Below are 21,947 nucleotides of genomic sequence, written 5' to 3'. Positions count from 1 at the left end.
CTCTCTCTCTCTCTCTCTCTCTCTCTCTCTTTCTCTCCCTTTCTCCCCCTCTACCCCTTTCCCTCTCCCTCCCTCTCCTCCAATCCCCTCCTCACCTCGAAAAGAAAAGGGAAATAAAAGAAGTCCTCAAATAGAAAAACTTGAAAGAAAACTAAAAGTGAAGAAATGTGCAAACAAAAAAGAGGTTCCAGGGGCAGCTAGGTGGCACAGAGATTAGAGCACCAGTCCTGGAGTCAGGAGAAACTGAGTTCAAATCTAGCCTCAGACATTTGACACTTACTAGCTGTGTGACTTTGGGCATGTCACTTAATCCCAATTGCCTTGCCTTCCCCCCTCCAAAACAATAAATTAAAAAGGATAATTTTAAGAGGTTTCAATATTTTAAAAAGAAGAAAATGACAAAATGATGGTAATACAATACTAGGAGAAATCTCTAGAAGAAAAAAACAATACTGCTACAACAAAAAATAGACCCCTCACCCTAGAAGGAAGACTGAACACAAGAGTCTCCACAATGCTTTGGAAAATAAAAAAGAAATATAAAGGAAGACCTAGCATCTATAGGGATAAAAAATGAGTTCTTTCAAAGGAAAAGTTTTTTTAAAAGACAAATATAAGACTCAACAGCTTAGAAATATAACAAAAAAATAACATAATGGAGTCTTAGGAGAACAGGGGAAAAAATGAAAACATAAAATGAAACTATGTCAGAACAAATAAAGCAAAATAAAACAGCACAGCTAAAAGACTACTTAAGGTGTCTATTGTTTCACAAGTAACACACAGGTAACACCAACTATACCAATTGTTTCACAGGAGGCACAGGAGTTTTTGGACTCCAGCCTCTAACACACGGGAGGAACTGCAAACAAGTGTTCTAGAACTAGCATAGGTTCAGTCTTGATCAGGGCAGACAGGAAGACAGGAATAGAGTCATAATAAGTGGTTAAATAAGCTTACTAAATTCTAGTCTATTCTCCTCACAAGGGGTTGCTGGTAATAGGAGTACCAACTCCTACAGTTTCCTTAATCACCATTCTCACAGGGGCTGGTAAGAAGTGGGGGCAACTACCCCTATGTCTCAATGTGGTCAGTCAAGACAGGCACAGCATTCCAGCTTGTTCACTCCCCTAAATCCCCTTGAGCCTCAGTGGGAACCAATGAGGCCCACACAGCATTACACCATCATATTCCCCACTCACTGACCAGTGACCCCTTGATTTATAGGGCAATAGACAAAGAATGCAATTTGTCAGCAATCGTCTCACAAGTTTACCTATCTCACTGCACATTTGCAGTGGATGTTTACAATTTTAAGCACACATGTTTATATTATTTATCATTCTATAACACTGCATAAGCATGGTGGATATGTTTACAAGTCATGAGCCTGGGAACTAGAGATTGTTATGACCATGGATCCTGGGAAACTAAATTCTAAGAAAGAATAACAAAAATCCACCTTACACACACTAAAATCCACCTTACATACATCTATAAACCAAAACACCAGATGTGGAGAAGAGAACTCAATATGAGAATTATAGGTCTTCCAGGAAAAATAAAAAGAAACAAACAAACCATGATCACAGCATTTCAGGGAATCATGCAAATTAACTTCCAGGACATAGTGGAAATAGAGAGCAGATCACAGATAAGCCCTGTCGATTGAAACATCAATAGACTACATAGGATGCTGACATGGTTATCTCAATCAGAGATGACTTTTACAAATTTTAGAACCCTGGTTTTTCAAAGACCCATAAACAAGCAGGAAGAATATGTGTGTGTGTACACACATACATAGAGTTTTTCTCCAATTATGTTAAAACAATTTTTAACATTTGAGAATTTTTTTTTGAGTTTTGAGTTCTAAATTCTATCCTTCCCCCCTCCCTGCTACTCCCCCCTCCCTGAGATGGTAAGCAATCAGATATAGGTTATACTTGTATAATCATGTAAAACATTTCTATATTAGCAAAAATGCAATTTTTAAAGCCCTGATTTGAATTACACAAGATTATGCAGCAAGAACTATAAATGAATAAAGAGGCTAAAATATAATAAACCAAAAAAAGAAATTAATTGATTTGCACAGAATAATAAACTGTCTTGCAAAACAGCATATTCACCATGATAAACAAAAAAAGTTTCTTCAACAATGTTTAAGTCTTTTTTTTTCCTTTTCTCCTTAAGACTATAAGTGTTAGAAAGGAACAAAGGACTATATTATGATCAAAGAGGAAACAATGAAACAATATTATATATAATATATATATACACACATACATATGTGTGTATGTATGTATGTATGTATGTATGTATGTATGCACCCAATGATAAAATAACCAAATTCTTAGAAAGGCCACCTGCAATTCCAAAAAAATTATGTTTATATAGTGTCTTAAGATTTACAAAGTGCTTTACATATAACATTTCATTGTCACAAAAATTATGTGGAGATATTTGTTTACCCCCAAAATCAGTTAAATATGCATTAGTCATCTATGAGTTTACTCTGGAAGGGAGAGATATATTTATTGCAAGGATATGTAAGGTAACATGACCACTCAGTAGCTCCCTTAGATGCAGTGAAAGAAGGTCTGTTCAGCACCATTCTTAGCATAGTTACTCATGGGATCTTGTTTTCTGTTCTCTCCACTATTCTGGTTGGGGTGGACAAAAACCCACAGTGAACAGTCCTTCCCTTCTTTGGTGATGAGGGATTTTAAATAGCTCAGAAATTTTTAATGGAAAAGTAATAATATGATTTGACCTAGTATTTTTATTGCTATTTTATTTCCCAGGATAACCTCAGACGAGGGACCTTATAGAGAAATATTAGGATTTAAGTCCTTATGCTAGAAGTTGCAGCAGTTCAAGATGAATGGCATATGCCTGTTACACTGATTTTTAAAATTAGTGCTAACTACTATGCTCTATAATACCATAGACAATCATATCCCTGATTTATAGATGAAGAAATCAAATCTAAGGGAGGTTAGCTCTTGGCTACACAACTAGTAAGTGCCAAAGGCAGAATCTGAAGCTAGATAATGCAATACATTCTCCCCTGGTGGTTTACTTACAGTGCTCTATCAGAAGTTAACAAATTTAACAGCAAGATACACAAGAAGGAAATGACAAACTTAAACTGTGTTGGAAAGGGATGGTTTGTGGACACTTAGAAATTGATAATCATTAATAGCCAGCATAGCTTAACGACAATAGGACATACAAGATTAACCTCATCCCATTGAATACAGTGATTATTAGTGGATATTAGTGGATTACAGAAATGTCACAGACAGTATTCCTGGATTTTAGCTTTTCAAAAAGTCTCTCATGTTATACTTGTAGAAAAAAAAAATGGAGAGAACCAGGATAGATCATATCACAGCTGAATGGATTCAGTACTGGTTGAATAACTGAAGTCAAAGAGAAGTCATGACTAAATTGATTTTCAACTCAAAAGAATGGTCCCCAGGGATCCTTTCTTGACTCTATGATATTCAGTAATTTTACTAATGAGTAGGATGCAGGCTTAGATGGCATGCTTATCAATTTTTTAGAAAGCATAAAACTGATCAAGATGGTTTGTTCACTGGGTAACAATGCAAGCATTCAGAAAGACCATGGTACTAAATTGGAAATTTTAAACAGTTTAATGGGGATAAATGTATAGTCCTACACTTGGGTTAAAAAAAAATCATAGGATTTGGAAAGGGATAGCAGAGATTATAAATCTAACTACTCATTTTGACAATGTTTAATGGAATTGTTAAATGAGGAAACAGACGAAGGTGTGGAAAATAATTTGCCCAAGTTTACAATGTTGTCAAAGCCAGACCTAGAACCTATACCTAGAATCTAGTCAGATATAGGTACTATGGCTCCAGTTTACATAGAGCTATTACAAGTATAAGATGAAGGAAGCAGGTCTAAGCAAGTTTGTGAGAGAGAAATTGAGGATATATTTGTAGAATATAAATTCAATAAGGCAACTAAAAAAGTGAATGCAATCTTAGATTGCACTGACCCATGATAATATATAGAACAGGGATAGAGAACCTGTAGCCTCAAGGCATCAAACAGGTCCTTTTGACTGAATCCATTTAGGTTCTCAAATGTGTCCCTTTGAATTCAAACTCTGGATTCAGTCAAAGGGCCGTGCTTGAGGACCTAGAGGGCTACATGTGGCCTTGAGGTCGTAGGTTCCCCATCCCTGATCTTGAACAAGGAAAGTGATTATTCCAGCTCACTCTCCCTCCCCGCCCCCCCCCCGCCCCATCAGACCACATATCTGGAGTTTTGTGTTCTATACTTGACATCACAATGTATGAAGAATGTTAACAAACTGGGATGCCTCCAAAGGAGGGTCCCTAGTATGGTGAGAGGATTTTAAACATCATAACAAAAACTTGCAGAGTACCAATCATTGTCATCAGGTATTTGAAGGGGTGCCATGTGGGAGTGGGATTAGGCTTGTTTTAATATCATCCAAGGGCAGGACCAGAAGTAATAGATGAAAGTAAAGAAGAACAGACGTTTAAATATTGGCAAAGGGAAGAAGTTTGTATTAAGGGGGGAAAAAAGCTGGTATGGATTAAATAAGAGCCTTTGAAGCAGAGAAATTTAATTATTTTTGCCAGCTTCTGCATCTGTAAAGTACAAAAGATAACTATTACCCATCTATTTCCCAAGGGCTCTGAGATTAGCCAATAATTATAGTGTTGAGCAAGAATAGCATTATTTATTTTGTATTTGAGTTTTGCTTCTATTCAGTTTGAGGGTTCACATATTTGGTTTGGGATCCTGGCTTCCAGTGTCACCTCCAAATTTCTGATTCTCTTTCAAAGCAAAGAAGGGAGGCAGATCATCCCTAGGAAGAATATGTGAAATATTCCCTTCTATTGGAACTCCCATTCTCACCATTTATATTCTAACATTCTTGCCCAGATTACAGCAGGAAACATAAAATCCTGGACAACTGCATAAAGATTGTGCAATGCTAAGTTCTCCTGTAGTCAGAGTCAAAACATTAGGCAGAAGCATACAGCCTATTATCTAAAATAATGTGTTTAGCACCTATGTATTCATGGCCCAGTAAACCAACTACTTCTAAGAAAGAAAAGTGCATTTTAGTTGTCTCAGTCACAAGCAAGCTCAGCCTTGCTTTCTACATTTTAAACATCAAACTGTACAGCATAATTCGCAATTTTTCCAATTCAATTCAGATGTGGTATGATCTAAGCAATGTGCAATAGCCCAAAACTGATCTGGGCTATAATTCCGATACATATTTAGTAATACAGAATATTCTTCTCCAGTTAGAAAATAAGGCATACTTACAACTATATAAAAACAAAACCACAATATTTAAAATGTTTAAATAGAAAACTCATGTTGTTGTGTAGAATATGAAGTTATTTTGCATTAAAATATTGAATCCATTTATAGGTATTTGTCCACTAGGGTCAACTCTGTGACCTATTCTAGCAATGATATTGTCTAGTGGACATTTTGACTTGGATGCCCTGTAAGCATCTCAAATTCAACTGGAGAAGCAACCTGATAAAATTGATAAAGTTCTTGACTGACTCAGGAAGAACAGGATTCAAGTCCTGCTTCAGAGACTTATTAGCTGTATGACCCTGGGTAAGGCACTGCCTCAGTTTCTTTATCTGTAAAATGAAGGAGTTAGATTCAAGGACCTCACAATTCTATCCCTTCCTGCTCTAAATCTCTGATCTTATGATTTCTCTTCCTAAACTTACCTGTCCTCTAAATTTCCCTGTTTCTGTTGAGGGCACAATTGTCTTCCAAATGCCTAAGCTTGTAACTTCAGAGTTATCCTTCTTCCCTCTCCACCCTCCCTCCCCACCTCCATATGCAGTCCGTTGTCCTCTTTCTGCAATTTTATCCCCACATCTCCCAACTTCATCCTTCTCTGGGCTGCACTCTGGAGACTCTCCATATTTTCTCTACAAGCCACAGAAACCTGCTGACTGAAAATTCACTTCATTCCTGGACTTCTTACCCCAAAAGTACATTCTAGCTCTGAAGGCTTTCTTGTTATTGACTGGTTCCAATCAGAACCTCAATGTTAAGGAAAGTGCTCAGGCCAGCCAGGTCATTTCTTTCCAGGCTGAACTTTCCTACTTCTGGATTTTCTCTAACATGCCCTTAGGTAGTTTTCTCCCCACCCCACCCCCAAGCCTCACCCCAGTCCCTTTCTAATTTCCTTTCAGGTGCGGTTTCCCAGGCACCCTCCTACCCCTTCTCCCATTCAAATTAAATTTTCTTTCTCCTTATATTTGTATTCCTAGCACTAAGCACCCAAACATAGTAAGCTTTTAATAAATACTTACTGACTTGCCGCCCTTCTCTGGTCATGGGGATCTGGGGATACCACTTGTTTGTTTGTTTGCATTAAAAGTATATAAAAGTCTCCTGAGCTACAGTTTCTTCCCCTTAAAAATCAGGCCTCCTCCCCCAGCTGCCAATTCTATGTTGTATTCTAGCTCGACTCTCTCAGTGACCCACTGTTTCCTCCTGGATTAAATAGAAATTCCTTAGCCTAGAAGTTAAGGCTCTCAACAATCTCACCCCAATTCACCTTTCATATTACCCCCTTTTAAGCATGCTCTACTCTAGCCACAGTCGACTCTATCCTTCAAGTTCAGCAATCCATCTACTACTTCTCAACACATTTCCACAAGCCTTCTCCGTTCCTGGCATGTACTCACTCCGAGAATTTATCTCTAGCTCTCAAAATTCTTATCTTCCTTCAAGGCTTAGCTCAGCTGTAGCCTTTCCCATTAAGCATTCTCTTGGTTTCTATTCTTAGTTTTTAATACTTTCTCCCTACTCCCTACTTGTATTGATGTATCTACGTATGTTTAGTATCTCACTAGTAGAAATTAAACTCCTTAAGGGAAGAGACTATTTCAGTTTTGTGTCTGCATTTCCAGCACCTAACAGTACTTTGCACAGAGTAGGTATGTAATAAGTATTTAACTTCATTACATGATGATAATGATAGTGGTAATGATGGTGGTGATGATGGTGATGATGGTGATGATGATGATGGTGGTGGTGGTGGTGGTGATGGTGGTGATGATGGTGATGATGATGATGGTGGTGGTGGTGGTGATGGTGGTGGTGGTGGTGATGATGATGATGGTGGTGGTGGTGATGATGGTGGTGGTGATCGTGATGATGATGGCAGGGGCTAACATTTATAAAGCACTTACTATTTTCTAGATGCTGTGTTAAGTACTTTACAATTATTATCTCATTTAATCCTCACAAAAACCCTAGGAGATAGGTGCGATTACTATCGCCATTTTACAAATGATGAAACAGAGGCAAACAGAGCTTAAGTTACTTGCCCAGGGTCACACAGTGTCAGAAGCTGGATTCAAACTCAGGTTTTCCTGGCTCTAGGCCCAGTGCTATATCCATTATGCTCATTTACCCCATCCTTCCTTAATTAATTTAATAAATATTATTGCTACATTACATTTTCTTGGCTCTATCTTCATTGTTCCTGAACAAACTATATCTTTGCTGAAATACATACATATGCACATATGTGCTAGGTGGCACAGTGAATAGAGCACTGACACTGGAGTCAGAAGGACCTGAGTTTAAATCTGACCTCAGACACTTAACACTTACCAGCCATGTGACCTTGGGCAAGTCACTTAACCCCAATTATCCTGCCTTCTCTCCTCCAAAAAGCAAAAAACAAAACAAACCATACATATAATATACATGCATATATTCACACATACATATATTACTGCCCAAGTAACAACATATAGTTATATTTTAATGACTTAAAATTACAAAGGCTTTCTTTTTAAAATTGCTTTAAATAACTAAGGCTTCTAACATAACCACTTTAAAAACTCAAGCTTAGCTTTCAACAAATGGGGCTTGTAAAGCCCTCATTCTATTTCACCTGTTCTAAGGTTACCAGTGACCATTTCATGTCTAACTGAATGGCTTTTTTTTTCCAGTTCTCATATTCCCCTCATCTCTCTGTAGTTTTGGGCACTGTTGTCCATCCTCTCCTGCAGAATAATCTCTCTTCCCTCAGGTTCAAAGACACTACATCTACTCTAATGATTTTCCTAAACTACTTTTCCCTTATCTTTTCAGTTTCTAGTCTTCTTCCTGATCCTTTAATGTAAATATTCTTCGAGTATATATCCTTGGCATTCTTCTTTTGCTAAACTCTTTCCTTTTATAATTCATTTCCTCCTCTAGTTTTAACTACTACCTGTGTATATCTAACTCTGAAATCTTCATCCCTAATCTTTACCTCTTATCTAAGTGCTGGATCACATCTCCAACTTCCCTTGAACATCTCCATATTAATAATAATAAATAAATAATGACAATAATAAAAATCTGCATTTATATAGTGTTTAAAGTTTACAAAGTGGTATAAAGATATTGTCCTAGTTTATCGTCACTACAACCTGTGAGGTAGGTGCTGTCATTATCCTCATTTTAGAGATGATGAAATTAAAGCAGATAGAAATCTTTGGAACAACTCTCAAATGTATTTCTAGAAAGACGTTGACATCCATGTCCCCTAACACAACCCTCTTTATCACTGACCTAAGACTATCATCAGAGTCTCCTAGCATATTTTCAGGCATCTATTCTCATCTATCCTTCATTCTACTGACAAAATAATTTTCTTACTCAAAAGTCTAGTAATGTCACTCCAAAGTTAACAATTTTTCAATGGCTCCTTATGAGCTAATCATCAGTAAATCTTAAACATTCCTGTCTGGTAATCAAGACCAAACTTGGCATCACCATAGCATCACACCCTGCCTCCCATGAGCCAATCATTGGGTTCACTTCCTTGTTGCTGCTCAGCTTGCTTCTTATGCCTAGAATGATTTATTTCTCATTGCTGGTGAAATTCCTTTCTATTCTTTAAAGCCCAGCTCAAATAGCATTTTCTTACTTAGCCTTCTCTGATGTGGCTGATTTGTAAAAAAAAAAAAAAAAAAAAAAAACCAGAAAACTTTCCAGTTCTATCCAACAATCATTTCTTAAGGACCTAGTAAAGTCAATCCTCCACATTTGTGTGTTTAACTTTTGTGATTTCAAGCATTCACAGTACTTTATTAGTGACTTCATTTTCACTTTCCTGTTGGTATTCCTGCACATTCTTGGTTATGCACAGCAGAGAAAAAACGAGAGGCACAATACATCTGTGTGTCTGTGGAGTGGCTGCTATCATACTAGGTACTTGCTTCACCCTATTATCATAAAGAGCCCCCTGGACATAAGTTGCATGTTTTCACTGTTTGCCCTTAAAACTCTAGTTTCATATTGCAATTATGCCCCCCAAATCATAGTGCAAGTGCTTTGGCTCTTAGCCCAAGCATGCAAAGTCAGTAAGGAGGTTTAGTGAAAAGACAAAGATGTTAGATAAACTTCATGCTGGAATGCTGGCAGCCACTGTCTGCTGTGAGTTTGGTGTTAACCAATTTACAATTAGTTATGTGCACAAAAAGGAGGAAATATTACAGGTTTTGATGATTGCAGAAACAACTCTCTTTTTTCCCATAGGTTCCATGTATCAACATCCATGTTTTTTACTTCCTTGCATTTTTCTAGGAACATTAATCCTCAAAAGTTGAGGATTGATGATATTTACATAGCACACTGCTAGTGCTGGGGTATGCAAATAAAAGAAAAAAAAAAACCCTTCCCTCAAGGAGCTTACATTCTCCAAGGGGAAGGATACAACATGTAAAATATAAGTATATACATGATTACCTGAGAAGTGAGAGGGAACCCAAGGATTAAGCTGATAAGGAAAGGCTTCCCATTGGAGATGGCACATAAGCAAAGCTGCTATAAAGAACAATCAGGGATTCTAAGAGGTGCAATTGAGGAGAAAATTCATTCCGCACATGGGGGAAAACCTACACAAAAGCAGAGGGAGTTGGGAAATTCAGTACTCTGTTCAGAGAACTGCAAGTAGGGTTTTTTTTTTTTGGCTGGAATATACCGTGCATAAAGGCTAATAATATGAACTAAGCCCAGGATGATGAACTTCAGTTGAATTTTAAAGGTCTTTAAATGCCCATCTGAGTAGTCTGTTTTTCATACTAGTGGCAATAGACAACATCTGAGCTTTCTTGAACAGAGGAGTGAATAATATGGTCAGTCCTGTGTTTTACAAAGATTATTTTAGTGACTGTGTAAAGAGTAGATTGGAGAAAACAAAATTTAAAACTCAGCCATTCTATTTAGCGAGCTGTCATCCAGGTAAGAGGTGAAGGGAGGACTGAACTAAGATAGTGACTGTATGAGGAGAAAGAAAGAAATGGACTCAAGATGTTAGAGGCAGATATGACAATTGATAGTGTTAAGGTTTAAAATGTTGGGGTGCTCAAGACCCCAAAATACTGACATGCTGGGTCCTGCTGAATTGAATTCAACTCAAGCATTCTCTCAGCCAAAGAAAAACAAAGTTTATTCACCATAATGGGTAGACTCTTAAGGAGCCTGATGCTTGCTTGTATTGACAAGCAGGCCAGAACAATCTGACAAGCTAGATTGAATCTGAGCCCCTTCCTGGAGGCAAGATGGATATTCTATACAGAGAGACTGTGAGAAAGATCTAGGGATGGAGGGATTTGGGGAGGGTCCTGAGGAGGAATCAAAGGACGATCTTGATGGGACTGAGGTCTGTCTGACTCCAGGAACCAAGAGAATGGGATTTGGATGGGATCAAGGGTGGGAGAGACAATGGAGAGTCAGGCTAGGTTAAGGGTAACAGAGATTCAGGCACATTGATAATGACTTTTGGCCTCTGAGGAAAGCCAGATCAAGTGGGAAGAATCAAGGGGGTTCCCAGAGATCATACCCCATCAATAGAAAATGGGGTGTGGAGAAGACACGAAGGACAGACACTAAGGTTGAGAACATGGGTGTCTAGAAGGATAGTTGTATCCTTAACAGGAAAAGGGGAACTTCCAAGCAGGGTAAATTTAATGGGAAAGATAATTAAAGCTTGAATGACTGAATTTGAGGTATCTATGAATACCCAACTAGAAATGTCCAACAAGCAAATAGCAATATAGAAAGAGAGCTCAGGACTAGATAAATAGATGTGGGATTCATTTGCATAAAGGTAACTGAAACCTTTGGAGTAGATGAGATAAAAAGAGACAAAAGAAAAAAAGGGGAGCAAGAACAGCCTTTGTGGACACCCAGATTTAGGGGGCAGGTCAAAGATGATGATATAGCAGGGAAGAATACAAAGGAATGGTCCCACAAGTAGGAAGAGAATTCTCTCAGGATCCCAGGTAGACATTTTTGTGATTTATTGTCCTTTATATTGGGTGGGAGAGGGTGGAAGGGAAGAGTCTATATCTATAATTTTCATCAGTATAGAGAGTTTCCAGGTGAAAAAACTTCCTCTGTTAAAGGAGATTGGCAACTGTTTAATAACTTACAGGTTTCAAAATTTGCCCAAGGCATTAAGAGGTTGAATGGCTTTGTTAGGGTTATACAAGTCAATATGTTCCAGAAATAAGCTATAAATTTAAATCATTATAACTTGAGTCCAGCCCTTTGGCCATCCCACCACACTTTTCTAATGTCCTTATATGAAATGTTATGCATAATTGTGTTGCTCTCTTGTCACCCTAATAAAGACTCTGGATTCTGAGGACATAGCTTCAAATCTTGCTTCTGATACTTACTACCCTTGTGGCCTTGGGTTTGTCACTTAACCTCCATAGGCCTCAGTTTGTTTTTCATCTGTAAGATAATGGGGTAATGTTTTTTTTTTAAGCAATTGGGGTTAAGTAACTTGCTCAAGGTTACCCGGCCAGTTATTTCTGGGTGTGGTGCTGAGTGTCTGAGCCCGGGATTCGATCTCCAGGTCATCCCCAACACTGGAACCGGTGCTCTTACTCGCTGAGCCACCTGGCCGCCCCTAAGCAATTGGGGTTAAGTAACTTGCTCAAGGTTACACGGCCAGGTGTTTCTGGGTGGGTGCTAAGTGTCTGAGCCCGGGATTCGATCTCCAGGTCTTCTCAACACTGGAGCCGGTACTCTTACTTGCTGTGGGTAATTTTTTTTTTAATTAAGAGTCTTCTAGCTCTAGAACCACAATCCTATGATTCTGTGTTTTATCTAAATTTTGTGTTCCTTCTCTTCAGCTCCCAGCACCCGACATGATCCTACATACACAGTAGGAAACTAATAAAAGTTTTCTGTCCTGTAAAATTAGCCAGTTTAGTTACCATGGAAAGCATAAAAATCAAATATAAGTGGATTCATTCATAGGTGAGGGAAAAAAAACCTTCTGTTTTTGATTCCCACATTCAATAAAGCATCTTAATGGTGAAAGAAATGGACTTTGAGTGATTGCCAGGAAGAATGAAGGATTCAATAGAGGCCCTGAATCATCATCTAAGTAGACAGGATTAAAAATGTCCTGTCTACAGTTAATTGTTAATTTTTTTTTCAACTAGGTAATGTACTGGAGAAAAAAATAATTCTATAAGCATACATTTAGAAAGAGGAAATAGCACTGGGCTGGTCCAAGAACTTAGATTCAAATTCCAGGTCTGCCCCCTTACTACCTGGATGACCTGACACAAATTACTTGGTCTTTCTGAATTACAGCTTTCTCTTATGAATAATAACTATCAATAAGGGGGTTGAACCAGATGACGTCCCAGGTCCCTTGTAATTCAAAATCTACGAGCCCCTAAGTCTTGCAATGGTATCATATTCATGAGATTTGGAAATACTTAAAAAAAGCTAGGTGACATAGTATTTGGATCGGCAGGCCTAGAATTAGGAAGACATGAGTTCCAATGTGTCCTCAGTCACACTTACAAGCTGTGTGACCCTGCACAAGTCACTTAACCCCATTAGTCTATTTCCTCATCTGCAAAATGAGCTGGAGAAGGAAATGGTAAACCACTCCAGTATCTTTGCCAAGAAAATCCCAAATGGGGTCACCAAGAATTGGACAAAACTGAACAAGACAGACAGTAGAACAAACTATCAGCATATTTTCACAGGGAGATGATAAACTGTATTATTCCTTAGACTCTTAGACTAAAATTTACTTTGATTATATAGGTTTAGCTTAAAAAAATAGCTAAAATTATCTTAAAATGTTTTACTTCATATGAAGATAGTAGAGAACTCTATACTTTTATAGTGTAAGAGCTGAGTTAGTAGGTCCCAAGTGGAGTTCCAGGTGTTGGGGGAGGAAGGAAGTACTTTAATTTCCCAAAACTATAGTAACAGCATAATAGGTTTTGAAACTAACAATACATGTGCATTCAAAATACTATGTGGTACCCCATTCTTTACTTTTGAGTATTCCTCTATTTAGTTAAACATGTGTTTTTGGACCTTTGAATCTTCGTTAGCCAAGAACAGGAGTTCCCTGCTTTCAGAAAACATGAGGGGCAGTTAGTTGGCACAGTGGATAGAGCACTGGACCTGCCTCAAATCCAGCCTCGGTAAATTGACACAACCCCAATTGCCTCAAAAAAAATCAAATTAAAAAAATAAAAATGAGGGTAAAAAACATGAACAGTGGAAACCCAAACTTATCAAGCTAATAAATTAGGTAATTAATCACAATTTTAAGCTTTTATTACACAGATCTTTTATTATTTCAACAAAGGAAATAAGGACTGTCATTTCATTGGTATAAGGACCTCCCTAGATGAGGAAATTTCCACTCCCAAATGTAGTCAGCACCTTCTCTTGTATTTTTGGAGAGTTGCCTGGAGCATTGAAAGGTTAACTGACTTTCCCAGGGTCACACAACCAGTGTGTCAGAGGCAAGAATTAAAGTCGGGTCTTCCTGGTGCCAAGTCTAGCTCTGTTTTACCACATGGCCTCTACCAGTTCAACAAATACTTAGTAAATACTTATTGTGGTCAGAGCACCATGAGATGAAAATTGTAGATAAGACTTTCTTTCTAACTGCTTTCATGGAACTGCATGAGTCCATTTTAATCTAAAAAAGGATTATGGCTATGAAAATTAAATTTCCACAAAACTTTTTAGGGATGTACTCATTGTGTAAGACAAAGTATGCCTGAAAATACTCTGGGAAAGGAAGAAGGGTGTGCCAAAGTCCTATGCTTTTATAATCAAAAAAGGTTAACTTTATCCTTGAGAATACCTAACTGGAACAATCCCTTAATGTGGGCTAACTAATCCACAGTAAGATCAAAGGAGCAAAAACACAATGGATTGTCCTTTTTTAAAATATATTTTATTGGTATTTGATTTTCATATCAGACAGAATTCCCCACTTCTTGCCCCCTACCCTCCTAGGGATCCATACCTAATGAAGAAAAATACATTTTTTTAAGAGTAATAAGAGGAAAAAATAGCAAATCTAATGAATGTGTTTAAAAAAAAAACTTGATGTCATATGCAATATTTCACATCATGCACCCTGACCAACATAATGGGCTTTGATCTATTAAGTGGCACCCTTAAATTTAAGCCCTAACATCTTCCCTTTTTCCCAATCCTCCATCAAACAAAAAGCTCTTTTCATTACCTTTCTCCTTATGGTAGGACCCAATCATCACTTAGTTCTGCCTCATGAAAGCTCATTCTTAGGCAGAACAAAACATACTGTGGCTTGGGTTCTAACATAGTGTCTCTCAGACAAACAGCTGGTCTAATATCATGGCTGATGAGTTAATTGCTGTTTTGATGGCTTAGGGTAATGGCCTGCATAACCCTGTAATTTAAACCATTTCATTAAGTGTCCACAAGCTGTACTGGATTCGGGTAAAATGAGGCCAGGGTCACTTGAGTATAATGAGAATGGTAAGATAGACTCGGCATTGTCAATGTCACACTGGCATGCAAACAAACGAGATGTAAATATAGATACTTCATAAGCAACTTCCATATCCGGAGGAGGAGTAAAGACACAAGAAAGGAAGGAGTTCCCTTTTCCACAAATCTCTGGCATGCAGTAAAATAAATAGACAAATAAATAAATAATAAAAATAAAATCACTAAATGAGTAAATAAATCAATTATAATTAAAGGGCTTTACTTGATATTTTGCTTGAGGAATTTGAGAATTCAAAACTTACTCTGCCGCTCAAAGGTGATAAAATTTGGGCATAGATCAGAAACAGCAAGATATATGGCCACCACTGTGGTCTTGATCCCCTGTTTTGATTTCTAAGGGATCATAGTAACTTCTGTCATCTATAGAGAGTTTTTTAAGTTAAGGTGACAAGTCGTAGTCAAGGTGATGGGAAGGACTTAAAAGGAGGGTCTTCCATAAGCAGAGATGGTGGCAATCCAACGTGCTAGAGAAAAACCTAGAATAGGGAAAGGAGATAAGAAAGAAGAGATTACAAAGTAATGACAGTTTACTTGGGATGGAGAGCACATGAAGCAGAACAGTACTAGACAACAGCTTCGCTGTCTCAGTGATGCTGAGAAACATTCCCCTGGTGCTGCACAGCACGGTGATTTCTCCTAGGGTAACCCATGAATTTTCTTCCTACGCCCCCACACCTTTCCCTACAGCAGCAAATAAGTAAAGGAAATGTAACATAGTGGAAGTAGTACAGACCCAGGCTCTAGTGTGACTTTGTACAACTCATGTCCCTATTCTGTGACTCAGTTTCTTCATCTGTAAAATGAAGTAATTGGGTTAGATGACTTCTCAGGTACCAACAAGCAGTCAAGTTCTATTATATGAGTTAGTTTATCATCTATGATAAACTATGACTGACAAATGCTGATCTTGTTTACTTAAAAACCTCACTAAACCCTGGTTAAATACCAGAACCTAAGAGCAGGCAAAGAAAACAAAATCTACTAAAAAATTAGGTGATATACAGAATATAAGCACCCAATTATTAGTTCTTAATATTCTCTATCATCTATGATATCATAACTTTGGTACTTAATAAGAAGGGAAATGATCAATTTTTTTCAAAACTGATGATCCAAAACACACACACACACACATATACACACACACATATACACACACATATACACACACACATATACACACACACATGCACACACACACATATACACACACACATATACACACACACACACACACAGGCTTGAACCCAGGTGTTCCTGACTCCAGGACTAGCACTCTACCCGCTGCGTTGTTTACTTGCATGTCATGGCATCACCTCCCCAATATCACTGTCCTCTTCAAGAGTAAAGAACAAAGCAGTGTCATCATTCACAAAATAGGGTGTGTTAGCTGAATGCTAAAGCCCCTTCCCAGGGCATCGAAGTAGCGCAGTGAATGTAGTGCCAGGTCTGGAGTCAGGAACACTCGTCTTTTTTACTTCAAATCCAGCCTCAGAAACATACTAGCACTGTGACCCTGGCCAAGTCACTTAACCCTGTTTGCCTCAGTTCCTCATCTGTAAAATGAGATGGAGAAGGAAATGACAAAACCAAATAGGGTCAGAGTCATACAGCACAGAAAAAGGATTGAACGAGGTCCCATCCAACTCTTAATCCCTGATCCTGCCTCTAATTTGATTTGTAAAGGAAAGGGTACTATATTATGTTTACCCTATCACCCTCCATTTCCAAAAGGATCACTTCTACCTGACAAAGTAGTTTGTCCTTTGTTCTTGAAACAGACTGTGACTTCAGGAAGATGATGTCAAGACTTGCAAATGAACTGCCTTTTTTTTTTTTTGGAGAGGGAAGGGCAGGGCAATTGGGTTAAGTGATTTGCCCAAGGTCACATGGCTAGTGTTAAGTGTCTGAGTCCAAATTTGAACTCGGGTCCTCCTGACTCCAGGGCCTGTGCTCTATTCACTGAACCACCTAGCCGCCCCCAAATGAATTGAACTCACTGTACAAAGTTACCAGTTTCACTTTCTCCTCCACAGTCATCTAAATCAGGACCACTGAAGATGGCCCAGGATGCAGTGGGAGACCATGATGTTTTTAAACTAAGGTCTCACTTTCTTTGAGTTCTCACTTTAACTAAGGTAACCCCCATACAGTGATATGGGGTGTTTTAAGAAGTAAGCCTAGGGATGGCCCCTTTAATAAAGTCGAACTAAGAGAGGAAGACCCTCCTGTGCTTCTGGCCAAAAGAGAACCATTACTATTTACATTTACTCTGAGCCTCCAGGGATGAAAAAATAACTGTTAAGTGGTGCTTGGGATAGGAACCTATTATCCAATCAATGAGAGGCCTGTGCATTGAGTCTAAGGCACAGGTCTTTATGAAAGAAGTACAGCCATAAACCCCAAGACACCATGGTAGTTTTTGGTAGGTTTCAGCCATCAAAATGTACCTTCCTTTGGGCAGAGCAACCTCAGGTAAGGGTTTGATGGCTGAAACCTGACAATAGTTTGTCCCAGGTAGAACTCTGAAAATCCAATCCACTTTGCTAATTTAAATAGATTTCTTTCTTCAATGTGAAATTGAACATTCCCCTGATAAGACTAGTTGTTTATAAACAAATTTCTGATGCTGGGGTGAAAAAAGAAAACTAATCCCCAAAGCTTATTGATTGTTTACTTTCCTCGCTGTTAAATGTGTAGTCTCTAACTGCAGGCAACACTCATCCACTCATTAATTTCAGTTGCTTAATTAAATCAATTGAAGGTTTCTAATTTCATCTTGTCCTTTTAAATGCTTAAGTACATTCATCAAGGAGGTGGAAGGTTAGGCTAGTTTGGTGTTGTTACCCTCCATGCCATGAATTTAAATCTCAGATGATTTTTTGGGGGAGGGGAAGAGAATGCAATAGCATCTCATATACATTTTTTTTCTTTAGTGTAACATGAATAGATTCTGGAAAACCTTCTCCCAGAGCATGGTTACTCCATCCCCTCAGGGCTCTATGGATTGTCCTGAGGAGTTGGGGTGGCCAATAGACAATATTTATTAGACACCTCCTATGTGCCAAACACTGTAGCAATAAGATTGGTTTACATAAACTACATGAACATCTACCTTGGTATCTTGGCATCAAGATAGCACAGAGTTGTCTTTCTAATGTCATATAGCTTATAAGGCCCCCTGAAGTACTTCTCCCCTGCCCTGTTATCAGCTGAAAATTAGGTGGTCAAGGGGTGGCTAGGTGGTACTGTGAATAGAGCAATGGCCCTGGAGTCAGGAGGACTTGAGTTCAAATCTGACCTCAGATACTTAACACTTACTAGCTGTGTGACCTTGGGCAAGTCACTTAACCCCAACTGCCCCCCCAAAAAAAGGAATTAGGTGGTCAGATCTAATTAGCTTTTAAGCAGGTATATAGTTGGCATAGTTGGCACAAACATTCCCCCCAAAAGTCTAGGACAAACTCACCACATAGAAACCAAGAGAAAATGGGCTCAAGCTTGGAAAGTAGATATGGAAAAGGGGGTAGGTAACCCATACTACTTGGTGGATTTCTCCCCTTTGTGTAATACTCATAGCATTCTCTTTTAGTCATGCTGTAGTTTTTCTGTGCATTCTTTGTAGAACTCTGAATCTACTTTCATTATTACATGGAGTATGGTTTTGGTTTTAGATTCAGACACAGCTTTCAACCATTCCGGGGACACTTCTCGGTGATGGAGGATGAAGTCAAAATCCTCAAAATAAAGTGAAACCTTCTCTCTGTTCTCCACTCTGACTCCACACTTGATCTGGATTCCAACTAGCTCAATGATTTTATTCAGACCTGGAAATGATCCTTCAAGCCAATCCAAGACACTTGGGGAGTGTTCAGGCCTTGTTCAAACCTAGTGAACAAGTGAGATATGTTCTCACCTTTAAATGGATCAACTTATTATATCTTATCACTTTAAGTAGACTGGAGATTATTTGATTGATTTAGTCAATCAACTTCCCACCTTACAATATTAAATTTACTGACAAATCTCTTCTTCTGCCAATTGTTATGAGTTCCATAAACTACATGAACATCAGGTGTTGATATAGACATAGAAGAGAGAGTTGGTCTTTGAGTCAGGAAAACGTGGATTTAAATCCTGCTTCAGACAATTATTAGCTGTATGTCCCTATGCAAAGTTATTTAATTTGCCTGCCTCAGCTTCCTCATCTGCAAAATGGAGATAACAATAATACCTACCTCCCAAGGTCATTATGAGTAACAAATAAGAGAATATAGTGAAAATACTTTTCAAATATTAAAATACTATATAAATGCTAGCTATTGCTGTTGTTTGTAGTATAGTAGAAGTAGTGCTGGTGGTGGTAGCAGTGGTAGTAGTTGCAGCGTCTAATAGCCACACCTCCTACATTAGAACAAGCTATCATGTCTAGGAACAAACTGCTATGATAACCAAATCTCAAACTCAACCTGCCAATAAACAGAACTTGCCTTTTCCCCCAAACAATTCCTCACACCCCAAAATGTCCTGTGTCTGTTGCCGGCATCACCACGTATCTAAGTCACTCAAATAAACAGCCTCAGTGTCATCCTCATTCCTACACTCAAGCTCACCATCCAAATAGTTGCTGGTCTCATCAATTCTTGTGACTTCTGTCCTCTCCTCTACACTTACAAAGCTCTCACCCCCCTACTTCAGGCAATACTGACTGGCCTGCCTATTCCCTGTAAAGGCCCCTGCAATATTGATCCCACCTACTTTACAGTCTTATTTCATACTACTCTTCATCAACTCTGTTCTGAGAAATTTGCCTACCAGTTATTCCTGGCAAACAGCATTCCATCTCTCACGTCTATATCTTTGCACAGGTAGGCTTCCCTCATGTCTGAAAGGGATTCACTTATCACTTTATTATCACGTCACTCATCAAGTATTGAACTGAAAACACTGAAACCAGTTAGATACATATGAAAGTGAGAACAAAAAGAATAAAATGACAAACATCTCTAAACAATTCAATAAAAGAATAATAAAGTTTAAAACAGACTAAAAAAATCTACTTGTTCGGGTGTGCATGTTTATATATGTGTTGTGCTCTTATGTACATATTGTGAATTGTAGTGAAGACTTTCGGAGTCTAGAAGTTCCTACAGGAAAAATGCTTTATATTTTAAGGTGACAAAATATTTTATCCATTTCCTTACCTACTTAAAAAGGAACAGAAACTATAGGCCTAAAACCATAGTCCTCCTCAAAGATGTCCTTGGTTTCCATTTTTGAAAAGTTTATTCCAGGATCATCCTTCCAGAAAATGCAAGTTAGCACAATTAAGTGACTTCTTCCTCTTGGGAAGTCCTGAGCCACTCTCATCTTTAATTTGTTGTTCATTTTTCATCCTTAAGAGGACCAATGGCATCAGGAGGGTGTCTTGACTTGTAAGTTGGATTTAAGTGAGGCAGGGCTATGCAAAGTCATCAGCCTCACTCTCTCCTCCAGAGTCATCAGGAGTCCAGTGCAAGACATAGGTTAGGACGACTGGAGATGGCCCTGGATGCAGTGGGACACCTTGGACATTTTCCATACTCAATTTAGGACAATGTTACTCAACCCACTCATCTATCATTCCAATGGAAAGTTGTGGTTCGGTCTTTTTTCAGTCACATCTGATGCTGTGACTCCATATGGGGTTTTCTTGACGAAGACACAGTAGTGGCATGTCATTTCCTTCTCCAGCTTTTATTTTACAGATAAGAAAATCGAGTCAAACAGAGCTAAGTGACTTGCCCAGGGTCACACAGCTAATAAGTGCCTTGAGGACAGATTTAAAATCAGGAAGATGAGTCTTCCTTACTCTAGGTGCTCTACCTACTTTGCCATCTAGTTGGAAAGGGAAATAAATTAATTGCCTTAGTTGGTTCTGCTGACAATACATTCACATAGAAAAATTGGAGAACCACCCTTAAAAAGGTCTCATAAACTTTATGAACAACATGTTCTCATAAAATCATTTTGTTATAGGGATTGTGTTAAAACAGCAGTCTCCACCCATACTCTGGTTTGTTTCCTGCCAAGCTACTTTTTTTGACTGTGGAGAAACATACCCTTTGGGAAAACAAACAAAACCAAGGAAAATGAGCATGTCGAGTACCAACAGCGATACAGCTGATCGTCAAGGTAAGTGAAAAGGAGGTTCTACAAGACCCAGCCATCCCCAAGAAGCGTAAGCAGCTTGGCTGGAACAGATCGCAAGATATGGGGGGAAGGGAGGAAGGACTTAGAAATGAGGTTGCCAAGCCACTATCTGCAATATTTGAAGAATCATGGAGGAGAGGAGCACTATAAGAATAGACAAAGACAGATATTACCCTGATCCCTCCTCCCCCACAAAGAGGCAGGCGGGAGACTCTTCAAACTATAAACTGGTGAGTTTGATGCTTTGCCTACAAAAGAAAAAAAACTAGGATAGAACATCAAAGACGTGGAATGGATGATTCACGTATTTAGAAAAAAGAAATGGCAGTTAAGTATGAGTTCATTAAGAACAAGTCATATCAGGGTTTTGTTCATAGGCATTAAATGTACCTGAATTCAGTGGAATAGTTGATAACCTTGTGCTATCCTTGTAGACTGGAAGAGTTAGGTGGCTACGGCTAGTTGATTAATATAACAGATCCCCCTCCACCACCCAAAAGTAATGATGACTGGATCATTTAGCCATCAGGGATGTCTCTAGTGGAACTCTACAAAGCTGTCACTGGTCCTATTCTGTTCAAGATTTTTCTCAATTACTTGGATGACGCTGTAGATAGTAGACAACAGATTTACACGTGACATAAAGCTGGGATCAATAGCTAATAAATTAGATGTCTAAATTAGCATCCATAAACAAAACCAGACTGGTTGGAACAATGAGACAAGTCCAGCAAGTGGAAGTGTACTTGGAATTCATATGTTAAGTCCCATACTGGAACGACTGACTGTATCAGCAATGCCATATTCACAATGCCTATAGAGATTACAAATATGCTGATATAATTATCCAT

General features: G+C 38.5%; 1 protein-coding gene across 6 annotated transcripts in view; it reads right to left on the bottom strand.

The window, feature by feature from the left end:
• LOC138160146 (small ribosomal subunit protein uS14-like) overlaps window positions 1-21,947 on the bottom strand; it is a 104,129-nt gene that overhangs the window by 49,215 nt on the left and 32,967 nt on the right. The window lies entirely within an intron of this gene.

Source organism: Petaurus breviceps, unplaced genomic scaffold (assembly GCF_028583685.1).
Source record: "Petaurus breviceps papuanus isolate PSGF00001 unplaced genomic scaffold, PetGlider_PUasm1.0 118, whole genome shotgun sequence".
Taxonomy (NCBI): domain Eukaryota; kingdom Metazoa; phylum Chordata; class Mammalia; order Diprotodontia; family Petauridae; genus Petaurus; species Petaurus breviceps.
This window is presented reverse-complemented; position numbering and strand designations above follow the sequence as displayed.